At 36.6% G+C, this 22,257-nt stretch overlaps 1 pseudogene; it reads right to left on the bottom strand.

Annotated features, from left to right (window-relative positions):
• Positions 1–8,199: 8,199 nt before the first annotated feature.
• LOC149837783 (uncharacterized) overlaps positions 8,200–22,257 on the bottom strand; it is a 32,043-nt pseudogene continuing 17,985 nt past the window's right edge.

Genomic DNA, 22,257 nt, shown 5'->3' with positions numbered 1-22,257 from the left:
TTAGGCCCAAGGATCCAGAAATATATTTATGGATCGACAAACTCAAAAAAGAATCAATAGTTCTCTTTAAAACAAACTAAATGTTTAGCAGACGACCTTAAAAAAAAATGTGCTACATGTGTAACTACAATCCTTTTAGTGACATCTGGGCCCGAAACACAGACATATTAGCAGAAGTATATACAAGAGCCACGTTCTTCTGTAATCAGCATGAACTAGTTCTTGAAATTTTGCAAGGTAAACCAGCAAAATCCATCAGACGTTAGTGAAATAACTTCAGATTTTAGAGACTGGGGTTTGTAATTATATCACAATGAGTAGTTATACTCCTGGGGTATCTTAAAATAAAACTTTCTCTAAGATCGATCTTAACCTTTGATATATATTTTCTTTTATCAATCTTTTTTTTTTATAACCAATAAGCAAGGGGTCACAATCATTAAGGTGAGATTTAAATTGGCATTTGACAAAGTGATTTAGAACACCGATTACCTGGATGTTTGCAGATCTCATCAGATTTTTAACACCTCACCTTGGCAGCAGATGAACAAAACTCTGCAGTGGCCTTCCACTGATAGGGCTCTTGACAAATTCAGACAAAAAGGAGCAAGACAGGTAGTAAATCCCTTTCTGATGCTGACACGAGTAATACCCCTAGGGAAATCCATAACACCTGGAGATCTGTAGCCATCAGATTATCCATGAAGAGTATTACAAGGTATACCGAGGTTTGCATTTAACCTCTGCACTCATTCCAGGAGTTGCGATTTATTGGTTGGAGCCATCATGTTATTATAACACTCAACTTTAGATTATTCAGCAGATCGGATATCTGCCATAGATTTATGATTCCAGATTTGTTTTGAATGATGAGGAAACGAGTAGTCTTGACATTTAATCAACAAATGAAGATAGGAAAATAGGATAGTCATGAATTGTAAAAGACTAGCACATTGTTTTGACAATAACCATGTAGCCCTGAATTGCAAAAGGATGATAAAAGAGCAGGAATATCACCAAAGGGATGGGCCAAACATCTCCAAAAACCGACATCCACTAGCAAAAACAATCAGACAGAAAGATTAACTCCATGACATCGAAATAAAATATAATAAAAAAAAATGCTGGACATCAAACCTGCAACAGTGAAACCGATTGGACATTTATACAAAAGTCTGGACATTGATATTCTAATTAAAAAGCATATTTCAACCATACCTATTCTTGATGTATTTCAGAGCCTGGATAAAGATATTATGAAATCAAACAATACCATGCTGAATTGGTGGATTGATGTGACAAAGAGCGAGGTATTGAAGGGTGTTTCGACTATTTCTGAACAATCGACAGCCTCCCAAGACATATCGAACTTAAAACTAAGGGGAAAATGCATAGCATGCTGAGAAAAAAAAATGCTACTCCATGAGTCACACAGGAAACAAATACATATTAGAGCTGAACGGAATTAATCGTTAACAACAAAACAATAAAACAAAACAAAATAAAATAAAAGAAAATATAGAAATCGGGGATTCCCTTTTGCTGTCGCACGCATGTGGGTCGGTCTTGCTATAAGCAGATCGACACCACTAATAGTGCTTTTATTGGGGAAACTAAATAAAAAAAAATTGAAAGATCGAAGACAAAAGAGGAAAAAGGCAGGGGATTATTTACCGCACCCTTATTGCTGAGATTTGCACTAAAGAGGGCTGGAATCGATCAGACTCCTGTAGTTGCTTTTAGGAACACGACTTCCTTAATACTGCGCTTCGGTCGAAGAAGGAGTGATGACTCCTCGGCACCGCTGGAGAAGGAGAGTTATGAAGGGCAAATAAAGGGGCGATAGCAGATAAGAAGAGGGAAGAAGATGAAACCAAAGGTGCGGAGGTGATTGATCGCCTTGTGGATGGAAACTTGATGCCAGGATTCGTTCTCCTCCTCCTCTTTTGCTGCTGCCCTGTTTATATAGAATTCGAGGAAGAATCGAGAAAAGGGGCGGCGGTTGAGTATCAAGGGCTGGGATGGCGGCCATCGGTCGAGAGGTGTTTCCGCCCTTCGATCCCGCGTGAGAAATCTGCGAAAGGGGGCCGTTGGGGATGGAAGGTTGAAAGGAATGGGAGAGGGATGGTTGAGGATCGATGGTGGAGATAAGATGGTAGGCCATGAAGGGTTCGAGCACATGGGGGTTTGTGGGTGATGGAAGGATCGGGCGGTCGGCGATGGGGAACATTCTTCTGGAAGGAGGGCGGCGGAAGAAAGGGTTTTCGTAACCCTAAACCCGACTTTTGTTAAGGGGGTCTTCTTATAAAATTTTCCAAAAGTCCGGTCCTCTTTTTAAAGATTTTCAAAAAAGTGGTTTTAAAGAGAAGTTTTAGCAAAAACAAGTTTAAAAAAGAATTTTGAACAACATAGTCCCTGATTTTTTTTTTTTGGGTTTTTTTTTCTCTTTTTTTTTGTTATTTTTCCATTTTTTTGTATTTTTGGAATAAAAATCTAAGATTTTACGAGAAACAAAGATTAAACACTAATTTTTTATGTGTTTTTGCAAAAATATTTACGAAAGGGATTTTTTCTGAGAATTTAAAAGCTATTTTGAGAAAATTTCTTCAGAAATGGATTTGGACCCAAGTTTTGAGAAAATATTCGAGTTTTTAAACCTCGAATTAAGAAATACAACTCGATGGATCCAATGGATACAGGATGAACTGTCTGAGCCTTTCAGAAGTTTATTTTGGTAATTTTGAAAATTTGGTTTTTAAAAATTGGATAGCGAAGCTCAGATTTTGAATTTTGATAATGGATCCGGATCCGAAATTGAGTTCGATATATAAAATGAGTTTAGTTTCAATAAAACTTCGAGAAACAAACTAGTATTTAGATTTACTGACTCAATTACTCAGAAGATGGGGTCAAAGGCCAAAAAGAGAATATTTACCATATTTTGAAAATTTTGGGGTGTTCATAGAACCCTGTCAGTCAGAGTCGACTGAGCTCATTCTCAAGCTCAGAACAGTTAGAATGTCAGTCATTTCTAGCTCATTTGAGCTCATAGTGAGCAGGTCATGTTCATTTTTTATCATTCCTGCTAAAATAAGTTCATTTCCTTAGAAATGAGCTCATTTCTAGTTTAAATCCAAGCTAATTGTCTCCGAGTCAGTCATTCTCAGTCAATCTTATTCCCCTGAGTCTAGCTTAGCTCACCAGTTCAAGTGCTCCAATTTCAGTTCAAATCCAGTTTCCACAGTCTAGGAGTGTGTTTTAGCCCATTTCAGCTTATTTTAGCTAAAATTGAGCTAAGTCCAGTCAGTTGAGCTAGTATTTGAGCTTCAATTTGAGTTCAGCACAGTATTATTGACCTTTGTTCCAACTCAAACACTTCACTCCAGTGACCATTTCTCACCATTTCTCTAAAAATGGCAGTATTTATTGACAATTCAGTGTAAGAGTTTAGTTGAGTTAGTGTCTTGTCAGTCTATTTGAGTTCTGAAACCCTAGAACCCAGCTCAATCCAATTCATTCCAGTTTAAACCAGCTAAAACACTAATTTTTAGACGTGTCATAGTAATGACTAGTCACTCAGGGTTATACCATTCACCCTCTCTAAGGTGAACCATTTTGTGAATGGGGCGAGACAGTTATAGCTTTCTTAGGCTCATCTATCAAGTCATACCTCCTTTCAAGGTATTTATGCCTCGTGGTCCCCGTGGGGTACGCAAACGAGGACTTAGCCTACCCATTCACGTGCGCAGCCTCACACAGCTAACAAGAGCATATCGCTCGTGAAAGCGATCATAACACCATTTTATCTTTTTCATGACTAGGGTATAGACATACATGAGCTCACTCACGAACAAGGGGTCATCACCCAAAGACTCCAACTGAGTCTAAAAGTCACAACAGTGTGTTACTCATACCCTATGGTGTTCAAGCTTTTGTGTCATTCTTCATATCACATGTATAATGTGCACTTCATGCATTCATCAATGCCTCAAGCACAAGACCAAAGTGTACCCTTTCAAAGTATGTACTAAGTAATACAAGTGTCAAGATGTGCTACACGCAAGTGAGAACTAGGAACCACATAATCTCAAGTTAATTGCACAATTATGAAACAGAGGCAAAGATACATATGCATATCTGGGAGACACATTTCAATTACGTGAGAATGTGCAAGTGAGTATATAATTTCACAATTACAAGAGATATGAAATTCAAGCGCATAACGTAAACATAATTGCAAGTACATCAAGCTGAAACAAGTATTGCAAGCTTTTAAATTATAATTTCAGTAGTTGGAACTACAAAGGTCATAATTTGGCAATTCTCGCATAGCAAGGCCACTTTCATAGAAAGGATTCATGATTTCGGTACACTCATGCGTTAAGATTAAATTTTAGCTAAACCCATACTTATGGGAATTACATTGGCATTTCCACAGTGGATCGCCGCACTTGCGGGAAAAGAAATTTTTGAGACTGATGAAAGACTTTATATACATGTGGGTAGCATAGAGCTCACCTGACAACTCATACTTAAACTACCAAAACAGGACCGCGGAGAACACAGGGTTTACTCCGGACCCAAACTCCAGTTTGGCTACCCGAATAACCGATACAAGGCACAAAGTCCCGACATGACTGAATCGCTAAGTTGGGACTAGAAGGGTCGCACACTTGGACATAGCACAAGAATATACTAAGTCCATCTAGATCTGTTGGACAGCGGAACCACACATCACAACCCCTAAATGTTCGCAGTTCAACTTACATGTCTTCTCTAACATTTACGGCGTTCCCACCAAGGACAAGAACCAACCTCGGAGGCTGGCCTTTTGGATCAGTCCTGATGGGTTACACATGGCACTGGATTGAACTTAAGAGTTCAGTCCATGCTCTGCACCCATGGTGCAGTCCGGACCAAAGCCCAACAGTGCTGGCTAGACCACCCAAGCCTGCACCCGTGCAAGTGCCGAATGGGGCAGTCTGTGGGGAAAAAGTGAGTCAGGTCTGGTCCTCTGGACCAGACCATAGTCCAGGTCCGTCTCTTGGTCTGAACCCAAAGGTTGGGTCAGGGACTACCAAAACATAGCAGGCCTGGGTTAAATGCCTAGACCCGAAAACTACCCGGATGCAACTAGCAACCGACGGCTAGCTTAGTACCAAAGCAGAATAGGTAGTGGTGTAAGTGTGGGTCTGGTCCTCTGGACTAGACCATAGGTCTGACATGGGTTTTGGTCTGAACCCATGGTTCAAACCAGACTACCAGGTCGAGGCGTAGCAGACCAAGATCTGGCTACCCGGGGTGCGGCTAGCACTCGGAGGGCATGGTTGATCTTTATGCAATGGTATTTTTAAAAGATATTTTTCAGTAAAAGGTTTGGAAAATCATCAACCAAAAATAATAAAAACCGACTTTCCACGAATGTGGCAAGCACGGGTCGAATCCTCAGGGAACGGGAAATATTCAATCTACGTCTAAGAATTTCAATTTATTAATATCAAACTCTTAATCTAAGTTAAACAATACAATTCTAAGGAAATTACAAACTAGAAATTACAGTTAACTAGAAACACATTTCTAAAGTCTTCTCCAGATCGCTAGGGGCAATTTCATCCTTTCACCAAATATGCATGTGCATTCTCATTCTGAATCAGCCTTTTGACCTGTTGTAAACTTTATGAACCTAAAACACAAGAAGATATAAAGGTAGTGGACAATTATAATAAATACTTCTAAAAATTATACTAAACCTAATTCTACTAGGAATTACTGAACTAAATTATAATTAAAAATAAAAAAAACTAAAATGTCATTTCTCAATACATCCACTAACTATTCTAAATCTAACTAAGTTAGTTGCTGCAATTATACTAACTAACATGCAGAAAAACAACAAAAACTACCAAAAATCACTCAACCAATACAATGATTGTTTTTCCCTCAAATAGTGCAAAAGTGGATTCTGATAGGTTTTTGCAAACAGTGAATTTCAAGGACAAACGAAGTTCGATTTTCACGATTTTTCTTTTTTTCTATTTCTGACAGATTCAGGAATCTGTCAGACTTTACAGATTTGAAAAAAAATTCTGGAAGCTCCAGATATAAGCGTTTTAAATTCGTATAAAATCTGGAAATCGTATGTCCCGAAATTTGAAAACGCAAAAAAGCTGATTTTGAAAAAACGCTTAAAAATCAGACCAAGTCAACTCAAAATGAGCTGATTTTTGGTCTGCTGACAGTGAACACACAAATGCAGAGAATAGAATAAAATTTTTGGAAAAACTCAGAAAATTTTCACATAAAATGATGAATGCAATTCGGTGCAAAATTCTGGTTTTTATTTCAGTGTACTATTCATTTGTTAAAATCCAATTTGTCCACTATCTATTAAATACGCATGCAATACAGTCATCAACAAACCTAATACTTACTAACTAACAGAGAATAAAACTAATTGCACTAAGAACATAAAATCTAAATTAACTATCTACATTACTTGTGGAAATTACAAATGAATGATATAATAAAATGCTTAGAGTGCATGCAAAGGTTAAGTCAAGTTAAACTATCCTAAAATTAAGAGTTAAATCAGTTAACCAATGAAATAAACTACTCCAATGTAACTGATTTATTGTAAACTAACTAATTAATTAACTAAAACACAAAAATTAAATCTAAAGATACTTTTAAATTAGAGTTAAATATTAATTTGAATCTAAGAGAGTTAGTATCTAACTAGGGTTAGTTGACTCATGGCACTAAGGAGGACGGGTTATGTTTGACCTTGGCTAGACTCACGCCCCACCTAAGTGGACCCACTAGGTTTAATGAGTTTTAGACTAAATTAAAATGGACACCTAATGAACAAAGACTACTTACTAAAAACGAAAATGAAAGAAATAAAAAGTAATGAGTCTATCTAAGTCAAGCACATAAATGGAATTCAAGCTAACACTAATGAAGACACATAATACTTACCTAAATTGTTAATCACGATTTTGAAAGCCTAAATCTAAGTCAACACCTACTAAAATTGTTAGTGCTATATTTATGCTAGGTCAAGATATGGAATTAAGAGAGGGCTTATAAATACTAAGCAACGAATTTGGAAATGAAAGCACCCATACATCCTTACCTTAGGGACCCATTTGGAAGGATTGTAATTGCAAAACCTTCAAGCTCAATGAGCCCACACGGTTTCAATTTTTCATTAAAAGCATATAGCTACTTTTGAAAATCTTTCCCAAAACCTTGCACATGAATTTTAGAAAGAGAATTGAAAATCCAAATTGTTTCCACAATTGAAAGGAGAGATACTGATATCTTGGCTGGACTAGAAGGATGGGTCACAATTGCCTCAATGGGATTCCACGAAATTAGATAAGATTCCACACCTACCAAAACCGTTCCTTAACCAAAAATACCAACATGCCCTTTGTACTGAAATTCAAAATTAAATAATTAGCTAACCTAAACTCTCATTAACCTAACTAAACTAACATTTACACCACTAAAAGTAAGGGTATGAATGGAATGTAACACATAATTCAAAAAAGACTATTTTGGCTAATACTCACAAAACTAAATTACTTAATTAAATCAATAACTTACTAAAATTCAATTCAATGAATCTGGACCCTAAACAACATTTTCCTAAACTCTAAGCTACAACCATGGCTACCTTCTCCCATGAAGAAGACGACAGCCATTAACACACAAAAATTGATTTCTTTAATTCACGCAGAATTTTTTTTCTATCAACTAAAACACGAAGACAAAACAAAATTCTATGAAAGCTAAATTAAGCTATGACTGAATGGGATTCTAATGAATCTAAAACATTCAACTAAACTAAACTACTGTATAAAAAAAACTATTTTATCAAAGCAAATAAAACTGGACACACGTCCCAATCGGCTAAGCTAGGCTTAGCCGATTTTCCTATTGGACTAACACCAAACGATTGGACTCTATAAAATACCCTATGACTTGATCTAAGCATGCAAATGACAGTGGTTTTTGTTGTCAACAAACAGAAAAATAAGAAGGGAAGTTTGAGATTAAGGAAACTTGACTATAGGTAGACTCGATTTTACTAAAAAGAAATTGAGGAAGAAGACAACTCACCTCTTGGGTAGTTCGACGAGTGGAGGGGAAGGAAGAGCGGCTAATGCCAAGAATTCATGATGCTGAACTCATTTAGGGGTTGCTTTCATGACAACATGGTTGTTGCTGCTGCAAGAGATACACCCAATAGAGGCGCCGAGGGGTGGAAGGAAAACCGAGCCATGCTCGGGTGGAGAAGAAGATCGGAGAGATAGGGCCGATCCTTCCTAATGAAGTAGACAACACACCAGCTAGGAATAGCTCCTCTTTGATCTGCAAAACCTGTAAAAACAGCAAGCACATGTTAAACAATGAAGGCAATATGAAGGGGAAGAAGATGAAGGAAGTAGAAAATGAAGTGCATAAGAGAAAAATGGAAGGAGGGCTTAGAAAATCTTGGAAATGGGGGAAGGAAGAAGATGGCGTGAAGAGGGAGGTTTGGTGGAGGATGAGAGCTTCAGCTGGGTGCAAATCCCTAGGCAAAAACTTCCTAGGGTTTTCAGAAAAGCATATTTAAACTTTGAGCTACAGTTTTCACAATTTCAAAAAGAGGTTTAAAATAAAAAGAAATGCTATGCGCCTCTTTTGAAGGGGGTTTTCTGAAAACGTTTTATACATTGGGTTTGGATCCCATGTGAGTTGGATTGTGATGTTTAAGAACTGATCCAAGACCCAAGATGATCTATTTGGGTCGGATCTTGATCCGAATTACCTTGAAATTTGTGCCCAAGCACTAAAATTGCAATATCTCACTCAATTTAACTCTGATTTATTTGAAATTTGAACCAAGACTTCTTTATATCAAAATACATCCAATCATGGGTTCTAAACCTTAAGATCACATAAAAATGTATAAATATTATATTAAAATGATGTGCATTTCATGCATCATCAAATACCCCCATGCTTGAATGTTTGTTAGTCCCTTAACAAACAAACTAACTAAGTTATAAAATTGGAAAATAGACAAATATGCAATAAACAATTAAAATACCTAACTCACTTTCGTAGGAATCACGGTTGCATTTAGCTCATGCAACAAGCTCTTTAAACCCCTGGGTTACCCCAGTGGACGAGTAAGGTCTCGCGAGGGTTTGCAGAAATGCTACCCACAAACATCAATGTCATGCAGAAATTAGTTTTCAAAAATGTTAGGCAATTAAGAAATCAGTTTAAGCAAATATTTCATGTAATTTACACTCTCATAACAAATTTAGAATTCTTATGCCACCACAGTAAAAACTTTTTTCTTTCACTTTTTTAAACTTGTAATTATCTATGATTTTCCTCAGAAAGTCAAGTATTATCATGTTATTATTCATTTATCCTCATTTATATATTTTCTGCACAGTATTTCACAATTATTCCTAAGCAATGCATTTTCCTCATTAAGCTCATTCTTATTCTTTTGATTTTCAATTTTCACCGGTTTTCAATTCTTCTCACTTGAGCACTAATTCAAATATCCAGTTTCGTGACCCGTGTAGCGAGCTTTGGGTCAGTGACTCCCAGGCCAAACGACCTTAGGGCACCAGATACAGAGTACACCTCGGACTTAATTGCTCGAGTCACTAGACCTTCTATTTTAATAGTTTACGTATAGTCTTTTTCTCATCATGTGCAATGTCTCTATCTCTTAGGCTTTCTATGAAGTTCATGTAACAAGCTTTTGAATCGGTGGCTCCCAAACCAGATGGCTTTAGGGCACCAGGTGTAAAACACCCTTCAGACTCTACTTACTCAAACTGCATAGGCCACAAATATCGACTAGACAAGAAGATGATCTCCTTCGTTATCTTTTTTGTCGAGAGACTTCAAACACTTCAACTTGTATCTGAGCTCAACTACTGGGAATCGCGAAGATATCAACAACTAAACGTAGCTCTTTTCTTTTAAGCTCATATTTCTAAACCTCTTTCAATTGCTTAGTTCTTCCACAAAACATATTGTACATACTTATACTAAAGTGATTCAAAACATTATAACATTCACATACTATCTTTTCTTTGAATTTTTTCATAAATAACTACTCTTTTTGGATCAGATCAGAAAAAAAAAATTTACATGGGGCTTAAAAAAAAATCTAAATTGTTAGATTATGCAAAAACAATCATATATGCTACAAACTTTGTTCTTAACGACCTAATTTTCTGAGTTTTTAGCTACCTGACATAAAAATTAAAATTTTAGTGTGCGTCTAAACCATCCCCCCCATGCTTGAATGACACTATCCATAGTGGCATACAAAATATGTAAACATGCAATGCAAATGCACACTAACGACCAATAAAATAGATACAACCTGATATGTGTTGGGCCTCTGAAGTTTATGATTGACTTGACTTTGCACCACCACTATGCATATACGAATGCATAGTTTCCTGCTAATCTGGTCAGTGGTCTGCTTTGAAAGTTGTGCCCTCCACATGGTAACTAATCCTCACACATTGAATATCAGATAACCTACATGAATCAGAACAAGTGTAAATTCATATGAAATCAAACGACTGAACAAAAACAAATGCTAACAGTGAAAAACACAACTAATTTTACTATCTACATATGATACATTTCTCTGCTCAGATCCTATTCCTTTGTAAGATCCCAGACCTCACACTCACCGGCCTGTAGGGTATCTGATATGTAGGGTTTCAGTCTTTGCCCATTCACCTTGAGTGTGCCTCTAGTACGTGGGTCAAATAATGTCACTACCTCGTGCGGGAATACTTCTCTCAGAATGTAAGGTCCATCCCATCTTGACCTTAATTTACTTGAGAATAGATGCAAACGAGAATTGAACAACCAAACTTTCTGATCCAGCTCAAACACTTTTCTGATAATGTGTTTATCATGAAAGACCTTAGTGCGAGCTTTATATAACTTGGCATTCTCGTATGCATCATTCCTGAGCTCTTCTAATTCAGTGAGCTGCAATGATCGCTCTTTGCCAGCCTGGGTGATGTCGAAATTAAACTTCTTGATTGCCCAGTATGCTCTGTGTTCCAGCTCGACAGGGAGGTGGCACGCTTTCCCAAAAACAAGATGATACAGGGACATGCCAATGGGAGTTTTAAACGCAGTCCTATATGCCCAAAGAGCATCATCTAGGCACTGGGACCAATCCTTGAGGTCCAGGCGGACTGTCTTTTCTAAAATCCGCTTGATTTCCCTATTAGAAACCTCAACCTGTCTACTGGTCTGTGGATGATATGGAGTGATGAACCGATGATTGACAGAATACCTTCTCAGAAGAGAAGCTATCTGTACATTCCTGAAATGCTTTCCACCATCACTTATCATCGCACGTGGTACACCAAAACGACTGAAAATATTGTGCTTGATGAACTTAAGCACAACTCTGTGATCGTTGGTTTTGGTTGCCACCACCTCAACCCATTTGGACACATAATCAACCGCCACTAAGATATACAAATTGCCGAACGATGGCGAAAATGGGCCCATAAAATCTATGCCCCAAACATCGAAAATCTCAACAATCAAGTTTGGGAGCAAGGGCATCATGTCCCTCTTGGACATATTCCCGGTTTGTTGACAACGAATGCACTTTCTGCAGAACTCATGCGCATCTCTGTGGAGTGTGGGCCAAAAAAATCCAGACTGTAAAACCTTTGCAGCTGTCTTCCTACTACTAAAATGCCCTCCACAGGTTAACGAATGAAAAAAACTGAGGATGGACTCATACTCCTCCTCCGGGATGCACCTTCTGATGATCTGGTCTGCGCAATATCTGAACAATTCTGGTTTATCTCAATAGTATTGCCTCACCTGTGATAAGAATCGCTCTCGTTCATTCCTATTCCAATGCTCAGGAATCTTCCTCGAAACCAGATAGTTCACAATATCTGCGAACCAGGGTAACTACGATGTTCCGAAGGCCATAATCTGCTCATCGGGGAAAGAATCATTGATCGGCGTCTGGTCCTGAGTGGACTCCACGATCAGTCTAGAGAGATGATCTATTACTACGTTCTCACTTCCCTTCTTATCTCGAATCTCGAGATCAAACTCTTGTAGTAGCAGAACCCATCAGATGAGTCTCGGTTTGGTGTCTTTCTTGCTGAGATGGTATTTTAATGCAGCGTGATCATAATAGACGACCATCTTCGAACCAAGAAGATAGGACCTAAACTTGTCCAAAGCGAATACTACTGCGAGTAGTTCCTTCTCTGTCATGGTGTAGTTCATCTGGGCATCAGATGGAGCTCTGCTCGCATAGTATATCACATAAGGCTTCTTGTCAACCCGTTGTCCTAAAATGACCCCTATCGGATAGTCGGAAGCATCGCACATAATCTCGAATGGAAGCATCCAAGTCGGAGGTCTCAGAATGGGTGCAGTGGTCAAGGCCTCTTTGAGTATCTCAAAGGCCTTCATGCAGTCATCACCAAACTCAAAGGGCTAATCCTTTTCCAATAATGAGCAGAGCGGTCGAGAGATTTTGCTAAAATCTTTGATGAACCGCCTGTAAAATCCAGCATGCCTTAAGAATGAACGTACCTGCCTAACAGTGGTGGGTAGAGTCAATCGTGAAATTGACTCAACCTTCACTCGATCAACCTCTATCCCTCTTTTGGACACAATGTGTCCAAGTACAATCCCCTCCTGGACCATAAAATGACTTCTCCCAACTCAAAACTAGGTTTGTCTCCATACACCTACTCAATACTCGAGTAAGTTTCTGGAGGCAATCCTCAAAGGAAGAGCCATACACAGAAAAATCATCCATGAAAACTTTCATGACATCATCCACTATGTCAAAGAAGATAGCTAACATGCACCTCTGAAAAGTTCCCGGGGCATTACAGTGCCCAAACGGCATACGTCTAAACGCAAAAGTGTCATACGGACAGGTAAATGTGGTTTTCTCTTGGTCATCAGGATGGACAACTACTTGATTATATCCAGAATATCCGTCCAAGAAATAGTAGTAGTTCTGTCCTGGGAGTCTTTCCAAAATCTGATCAATGAATGGCAACGGGAAGTGATCCTTCCGCGTTGCTGCATTCAGTTTCCTATAATCAATACAGACTCGCCATCCTGTGGTGGTCCTCATCGGAATGCTCTCCCCCTTTTCGTTATCCACTATAGTGAGTCCAGATTTCTTTGGCACAACCTGAATCAGACTGACCGACTAGCTATTAAAAATGGGGTATATGATCCCAGAATCCAGCCACTTGACCACTTCATTTTTCACCACTTCTTTCATATTAGGATTTAATCTTCTCTGCATGTCACGCACCGACTTGGCTTCTTCGTCACAATGAATCTGATGCATGCAGAATGAAGGATCAATCCCTTTCAAATCTGCAACCCCCCAGCCAATCACTGCCTTGTGCTCTTGTAAAATGTCTATCAGTTTTTGTTCTTGCTCCTCTTTAAGCAGTGACGAGATGATCACAAGCAAAGTCTCACCAACTCCGAGGTATGCATACTTGAGTGAATTCGGTAAGGGTTTCAGCTCAAGTTGTAGGGGAGACTCTATCGAAGATTTGGTTGGGCTCTCAGAAAGTGGTGGGAGAGGCTCAATGCTCCCTCTCCAAGGATGGGATCCTGATGAAACTAACGACACATCTATACTAACTCTACAACTATGATCTCATGTATAGTACATATCAAGGGAATCCTCTGTCATATACAACTCTTGTTGTGCTTCTACTAAATCATGTGCTTTATCAACCTGGAAGCACTCCATATCTCTTACTGGACCCATCACGGCATTGAAATTGTTCAGTCTGACCTTTCGGTTGCCAAACGACAAGTCCATGGCTTCGGTTCTGCAATTGATGTAGGCATTGGCTGTCGCCAAGAATGGTCTGCCCAGAATGATCAGAGTTTGGTGCTGGCTATCAATTCTCTCCATGTCAAGGATAATGAAATCAACCAGAAAGTAGAACTCATCCAGTTTAACTAGCACATCTTCCAAGACACCTCTTGGTACCTTGACAGAACGATCTGCTAGCTGGAGTGTAATCGGGGTCGATCTCATTTCTCCTAGCCCAAATGAATCATAGAAATATCCGTGCAGAATGTTCACGCTTGCTCCAAGGTCGAGCAAAGCGTGATCTATCTGGAGGTTTCCTATGGTGCATGCGATGATCGGGGCTTCAGGGTCCTTGAGCTTTGATGGGGTCTGAAGCTGAAGCACTGAACTCACCTGCTCAGTCAGATGAACCTTGGTAGGAACTCTTCCTCTGGATTTCCTCTTCTGGGTACAGAGTTCCTTAAGAAATTTGGCATAAGCCGGCACCTGCTGAATGGCATCTAGCAATAGCAGGTTGATATGTACATGCTTGAAGATCTCGAGCATGTCATGGACCTTCATGCTTTGCTTTCCTCTGCCAACGGGAGATTCTAACGCTTTAGGATAGGGTGGTTTTGGAATATACATCTGGGGGTCCTCCTCTTTGTAAGAAGGTTCACTCCTATCCTGCTCGTGAACTGGGGTGGAGGACTGAGCCGCAAAAGATGGTATGCTCGATTCTGGCTCATTTGTCCTCTCTCTACTCTCGACGTGATACTCACGTCCACTCCTAAGGGCCATAACAACTTTGGCCTGTTGTTGTGATTCGGTGATGTACAGGCCTCCCGTCATTGGTTCCTTGCCCTTTGGGTTCATCACTGCCTGACTCAGCAAACTGCCCTCAGGTCTCCGACTTATTGCTTCTGCTAACTGGCCCATCTACAATTCTAACTTCGCAATGGACTGAGTATGAGAACTCAATATCTGACTGCACTTCTCGAAGGCATTCTGATTAGAGGTTTTCACCTCTTGAAATGCTTGAAGAAGTCTCTCCTCAAAAGAACTCTGCTGAGCAGACTCTGTTACGACAATGAAGCCGTACATGATACTTCAAGTACAAGGTTTTGATGATGAGCAAGTGAATCAACTGCATTTCAGCTAAGGTAATGAAGAAATATGACAAGCATTGAAGAACTCGATGCAGAATCTTTGAAGACTTATGTGCAAATGTAAAATTTTGCTTAATGTCTTAGATTCTTGTAAGAGCCTTAATTAGAGTGCATATTTTGGTTGCATTTCAGCTAAAAAGTCTTTAGAAAAACTTTTCTAAAAGAACCCTTCATGAAAATCTTTTTAGAAAACTCTTTTCTTAAATTTTCGTGTTTATTAGTCGACCAATAGACTCACCAGTCGACTAATTCTTTTGCGCCAAATTTTCTAAACAAAATGTCATTTTTGTCAAAATTAGTCGACTAATGACTTTATCAGTGGACCAGACAAAATGTCTGTTTTCTGGAAATTTAGCAGTAGTTGACTAATGATTTTATCAGTCGACTGAACAAAACATGTATTTTCAGAAAAATTTAGCAGTAGTCGACTGAAAGGTTTTTCAGTCTATTGATGATATTATCAGTCGACTAATTTTTTCTCTACTCGACTAAGTTTCAAAAGTTCAGATTTTCAAACGGCTCGATAAACAGATCAGTCGACCGACGATAACTGTCAGTCTATTAATAGCTAATTATCAGTCGACTAACTACTGTTCCAGTCGACTAATTTTGTCATTTTTCCTGAAACTTTTAAAAGGCGTGTCTTTTCATTTTTCAAATATTTTGATCGTTTAAAATAGACTATTTTGACACCCTTTCATACCCTCAACGTATGAAATATTTCAACTATAAATATGAGTGCATTTTACACTCAAAAGCACTGCAATTCAATCAATTTGAATCAATTACTCTTTGCTTTTCACTTATATTCATTTTCTCACTCACGTGATATTTTTCACTTCAGTTTTTCACTCAAATTCCTTTGAGAGACAGTGAATTTGTGAGTTGAGTATTTCAACAACCTCAAAAGCCAATTGCATCTCATTTGCATTCATAAGAAGGGCTCATAAGTTGTTTGTAAGTTGTTACTTATTTCATTTTTCTGTAAAAGGAAGGACTCCTTGGTTTAAATGAGTTGTTTGCTTTCAGTAGGTGTGTTACTGAAAGTGGGACCGGATTTGGTCTGTATGGTCTTGTAGTTACACAAGGTTGATAGTGGAAATCTCAAGCTGATTTTGCTTGGGGACTGGATGTAGGTCGGGAAAGACCGAACCAGGATAAATTATTGTGTTCTTTGTGTGATTGCTTTGCGAATTGCAAAATCCGTCAAAATTCTATAGACGATATTTAAAAGCACTATTCACCCCCCCTCTAGTGCTTGTTGCCTCAATCCTACTACACTTTCATTTGGTATCAGAGCAGGTTTGCTATTATTTTGATTTGACCATCATCTAGCATGACAACTACAACATCTCAGCACAAAGAAGGATGCTCCTTTGTTCGTCCTCCTCTCTTCGACGGAACAAACTACGGATACTGGAAAGTGAGAATGACAATATTCTTGCAATCCATGGATCTCAAAATTTGGAGAGTTGTTTCAGAAAAGTACCAAATGCCATCAACTGATTTCAGTCAATGGACCGATGAAGAAAAGAAGACTGCTTCACTTAATGCCAAGGCTATGAAAGCATTGTATTGTGTCGTTGACAAGCTAGAGTTCAATCGCATCTCTCAATGCTCTACAAAAAATGAAATCTAGCATACTCTTCTCATAACTCACGAAGGTACGTCAAAGGTAAATGAATCTAAAATCGCTTCTTTAATTCATAAATTTGAATTGTTTAAAATAAAACAAAATGAATCTATATCGGACATGGTAACAAGAATTACCGATATCACTAACACTCTGAAATCCCTTGGAAAAGAATATTCACAAGTGAATTTAGTCAGAAAAATCCTAAGGTGTTTAACTCCAGAGTGGGAGAGAAAAACTACAACTATTGAGGAAGCAAATGATTTAAACACTCTCACTCTTGAAGATTTGGTTGGTAACTTAATGGCATATGAAGTTCAACTTCAAGACAGACAAGAAGAAAAACCCAAGAAGAAATCTCTTACTTTTAAGGCTACTTCTGACTCTGAAAATTCAGAAGAAGATGAAGATGAAGATATTGCTTTTATTACAAGGCAATTCAAAAGATTCATCAAAAAGGGAAGATTTCAAAGAAAAGTAAAGAAAGCAGATTCTTCCAATCCAAATGAAGTCAAGTGCTTTAACTGCAAAAAGGCAGGACATATCAAGAAAGATTGTCCTCTTCTCAAAATCAAGCCCAAGGACCAATTCAAGAAGAAAAAGGCATTTCAAGCATGTTGGGATTATAGTGACTCATCTTTCGATGAATAATCAAATGAAGAAGTCGCCAACATGTGCTTTGTAGCACAAGAAGACTCGGTAAGTCAATTTGACTATGATGATTTATTAGAAGCATTCAATGATTTATATGCTAAATTTAAGAGTCTATGTTCTAAAAACAAAGAGTTAAAAACTGAAAATTCAACTCTTGACTCTCAAAACAAAGTGTTACTTAAAGAGAGAAGATCTTAAGAAGGAAAACTCTTGTCAAGCATTTGAGATAAAAGAAATTGGAATTAGAACCAATCTCTTACAAAAAGAAATAACTAGTCGAAAAGAAAAATCAAATGATCTTCTTTCTATAGTGACCAAATTCACAAATGGTCAAGAGAATCTAGAAAGACTTCTTGGTTCTCAAAGATGCTCAGTTAATAAAATCGGATTGGGATATAGCTTCTTTGATAGTCAAAATAGACCAAACTATGTGGTGAACAATCAAAGACAATATTCTCAACCATTTGTTTAAAGAACTAAATTTTCTAGAAATGCATCTAATCATGGAACTTATAATGCTTATAAGCCTAGACATGATTACTCTAGAAATGCTAAATCTTTTCATAAAAAAATATTTATTATCAAAGGAAACTAAAATCCAAATGAATATGGGTTCCTAAGACTAACTCTCATGGACCCAAAAATAAAAAGGGGTCAAATGCTTTGTCTTCTAATTTTGTTGTAGGTACACAAAATAAGGAGCAAATGGATATTGGACAGCGGTTGTTCCAAACATATGACTGGAAGGCCGGAGTTATTTTCCACCCTCCAAAATAAGGATGGAAGAACCGTCACCTTTGGTGACAATAACAAGGGAAAAGTAATAGGTATTGGTAATATTGGTAATCCAAAATTTTCCTTGATAGAAAATGTTCTTTTAGTAGATGGTTTAATGCATAATTTATTATCAATTAGTCAATTATGTGATAAAGGTTTTCTTGTTTCTTTTGAACATGATTTATGCTTAATTTCTGATTTTCAATCTAAAAAGATCATTTTTAAAGGTAAAAGAAGGAACAATGTGTATGAACTTTATCTAGATGAGTTACCCACTTTTAATGAAAAATGTCTTATTGTTTCAAATCAAATTCAATGGTTATGGCACAGGAGACTTGGACAAGTTAATTTTAAAATTATTTCCAAGTTATCCAAGAATGATCTTGTTAGAGGTCTACCTAGAATACTATATAAGAAGGATCACTTATGTGATGCTTGCCAAATGGGTAAACAAATCAAGAGTTCTTTTAAAGCAAAAGATATAGTTTCAACAAAACGTTCTCTTGAACTTTTACATTTAGATCTATTTGGACCATCTAGAATTCAAAGTTTGAATGGTAGCAAGTATGCTTTTGTTATAGTAGATGATTATTCTCGATTTACATGAGTGATTTTTTGATGTCTTCTTTTAAATCGTTGTAATTTTGAAAATATTTTTAAGTGAAAAATATGTGAAAACCAGACATCAAATAATAAAAACCGGTTCTCACTAGTGGATGAGACCGGGTCGAACTCTGGGAACGGGAATGTTTCGTATTCAAACACACAATTCTAAACTATTCTTTATTGCTGAATTATTGAAATGTAAAATGTTCAAAAAAGGTAAAAACAACTAACTATTACAACAAATGAATACCCTTCGCAGAGGGCGTAAAGTGCAATATTTACAAACCCAATTAAATTCCTAATTCTAAACTGAAAAGTAAAAATCTTCTATCTTCGTACTTCGTGTCACGTAATCAATTCCGCTCCACTCCTGTGCTATCCTGCACAAATCAAACAAACACGAGCAGTACCAGAGATAGAAGTAAAAACAATATTAAGCAAATTATACTAATTAATTGCTAAAACAAAATATACTATGAAAGAAATCTAATGACATTCTTAACTGAAATTAACTTCTAATTAAAACTAACTACTAACTAATATTAGAGTATACTAATTACGAAAGCAAATGAAAACTAAACAAAAAAATCAATGACTGAACAAGAAAGAATGAAGAATACATGAAATCAATGAATGAGAAAGATAAGAACTTAAACACTTAAACAGATTGAACACACAGGAATTTGGTATTAAGAAAAACAGGAAATCGAATCAAATAAAAACATGAAATGCAATCAAATGAAAACAGGAAATGTAATAGTATAAAACAATCAAAAGAAACATTAAGGAAATCAGAAAATGCAAAACTAGAAATTCAAAACAGAAAACAGGGAAATGAAGAACTATGTAGGAAATAAAAGAAATTGAAAACAGTTAAATCAGAAAAAAAAATAGACAACAATGCAAAACAGAAAATTAATCAATAACAGGAAATTGCAGACCAACCAAATGTAATGAACGACTAACAAACAAACAATACAGATAAAAAAAAAAGGAATTGCAATGAATCAAAACAGAAATTGAATCACTAACTATGACAAACTGAAAAACTAGACTGAAACACAGAAGATCGGAAAGAAAACAATCAAAACAAGAAATTTCTGCTACAACCGAATAGAAACAGAAAACAAACTATAAAGAAATGGAAAGGAAAGAAAACAATCAAAACAGAAAACAAGAATTACACAATGCTATGAACAGGAAAAACTATGAAGAAATGGCAATAATAATGATGCTATAACAACTGAATAAAAGAAAACAATGAAAGAATTAAAAGAAAAACAAAAATTACACAAATGAACAAAACAGGGAAAATAAGAATGAATGAGAAAAAAGAAATTACAGGTAATGACTCGATTAACCAACTAATGAACAAATTAAAAATTAAAAATAGAATTTGGAATGGATCAGATAAATCTAAGCAAAGAATTAACTACAGAATATAAGATCGGATGAACACAAATCTGAAACGACTATCGGATTTTTTTTTTTTTCGTTTTTCAGTTTTTCTTTGTTTTTTTCATTTTACAGAAATAGCAACAACATCAATTGAAAAGATAAAGAAGAAGAAGAATGAAGAAGCTAAATCTGAAGAGGAAGAAAAAGAAGAAGATGAAGAATAAACAGATTGGAAGAAGAAGAAAATCAGAATAATAATAATAAGAAGAAGAATGAGAAAGAAGATCAGAAGAATAAGATGAATCGGAATAAGAAGAAGAAACAAACTTACCGTGAAATGGAGGAAATCGGGGAGAGGTTGGCGGCCTCCACCACCAGCCGTCACCGGACTGAAGAATCCACCACCATCGTCGACTGGATTGTCATTAGAGGAAAAGGGAGAAGGGAAAGGTAGGGAAGGGAAGCATCGGCGATGGTGGAAGAAGGTGAGAAGAGAGGGAAGAGAGGGAAAGAGGGGAAAGAAGGAGGGCTTCAGCCGTATGGGGGAGGCGCACAGAATTTTTTTCAATCTTGGGTTTTAAAAACCCCAAACCTGCTGGAACCGGTTTGAAACAGAATTTTTTTTCAGTTTTTAAAAATTCAAACCGGTTCAAGCCGGTTTGCTTATTATTTTTCAGTTTTTCCAAGAAACCCAAACCGTGTAAACCGGTTTGTTATTATTTTTATTATTTTTTTAAGTTTTTTTTTTCAAACAAAATACAAACCGTGTAATGGTTTATTTAAAACAAACTATTTAAAAGAGTAAAAAAAAAAAACTATTTACTAAAAAACTTAAACTAACTAACTACTCTAATCTAAATATTATAAAAAATTATTTACACTAACCTCATTTCAAAATATATCTAACTCTATTTTTAACTCTAATTTTAATTTTTTTTTTATTTTTAATTGAAAACTAAAACTAAACTACTATGACTATAACAAAAACTAAAATATGCATAAAAATGTAAAATAAAACTATTTTTCATGCATTTTCTATTTTTAAATCATTTTAGCACATTTACTCGAAAACTAACATAAAATTGGGTTTTTGAAACATTATTTTATAAAATCATGCATATTTTAATGTTAATTAACCCTGAATTATATGCATGATCAAATACCCCCATGCTTATGTTTTGCTAGTCCTCGAGCAAACTAGAAAAATGCAAGAAATCAAACTATCACCTAACTCACTTTCGTAGGAATCACGATTGCATTTAGCTCATGCAACAAGCCCTTTCAACCCCTGGGTTACCTCAGTGGACGAGTAAGGTCTCGTGAGGGTTTACAGTGATGCTACCCACAAACATCTCTGTCATGTATGCATAATATTACACATCCTCATAAGCAGTAGGTAATTAAAGACTTTGTTTTCACAAATATTTCATGTTACAAACAAAATCAAGACATAATTAGAGTCTTTTATATACCACCATAGAAAAAGAATTTCTTTCACTTTTCTAAATATCACAAATATTTATGTTTTATTCTTAGAAAATCCAATAAAATCATATTATTATTTACTTATCCTCACTCATATGTTTTCTGCACAGGTTTTCTCAATCACTTCTAAGCACTGAACTTTTCTTTCTTTTTAAGCTCTTTTCTCTCTTTTTTTTCTTTTCACGCTTTTTTTTTTCTGCACTTATTCTTCTCTTATAGCTTGCGTGTGGTCTGCTTTTATGCCTTGTGCAATGTCAATACCTTCTATACTTTTTCAATACATACCAAAAGATATCAACTAAGACATAAAAGTGACTTTCTTCATTCACCTTTATAACGTGAGAGTCAAACATTTCAACTTGTATCTGTTTTCAGTTACTTAGGATCACGAAGTTTTCCACTCTTCTTTTCGAAATGGAATTAAAAGTTTCAACTTACATCTAAGTTCCATCTACTAAGGATTGTGGAATTATCCATGAGTTATTTATAATAAAAAAAATTAGGTTTAAAAATTGACAATTTATTTATATGTGGTGCATGCATGAGTTATTGAGTTACTGTAGAAAAATCAGAGGTTTTGGATCTCGGGAACACTGTAAAAAAAATCAGACATCAAATCGGGTTTTTAAAGCTTTAAAATCGTGGTTAAAATCAAGAAGGTAACTTGC

The sequence above is a fragment of the Nuphar pumila genome, chromosome 5 (genome assembly GCF_984573655.1).
Source record: "Nuphar pumila chromosome 5, dmNupPumi1.hap1.1, whole genome shotgun sequence".
In the NCBI taxonomy this organism is placed as follows: Eukaryota; Viridiplantae; Streptophyta; class Magnoliopsida; order Nymphaeales; family Nymphaeaceae; genus Nuphar; species Nuphar pumila.
The sequence above is the reverse complement of the archived record's forward strand: the minus strand, read 5'-3'. Positions and strand labels throughout refer to the sequence as shown.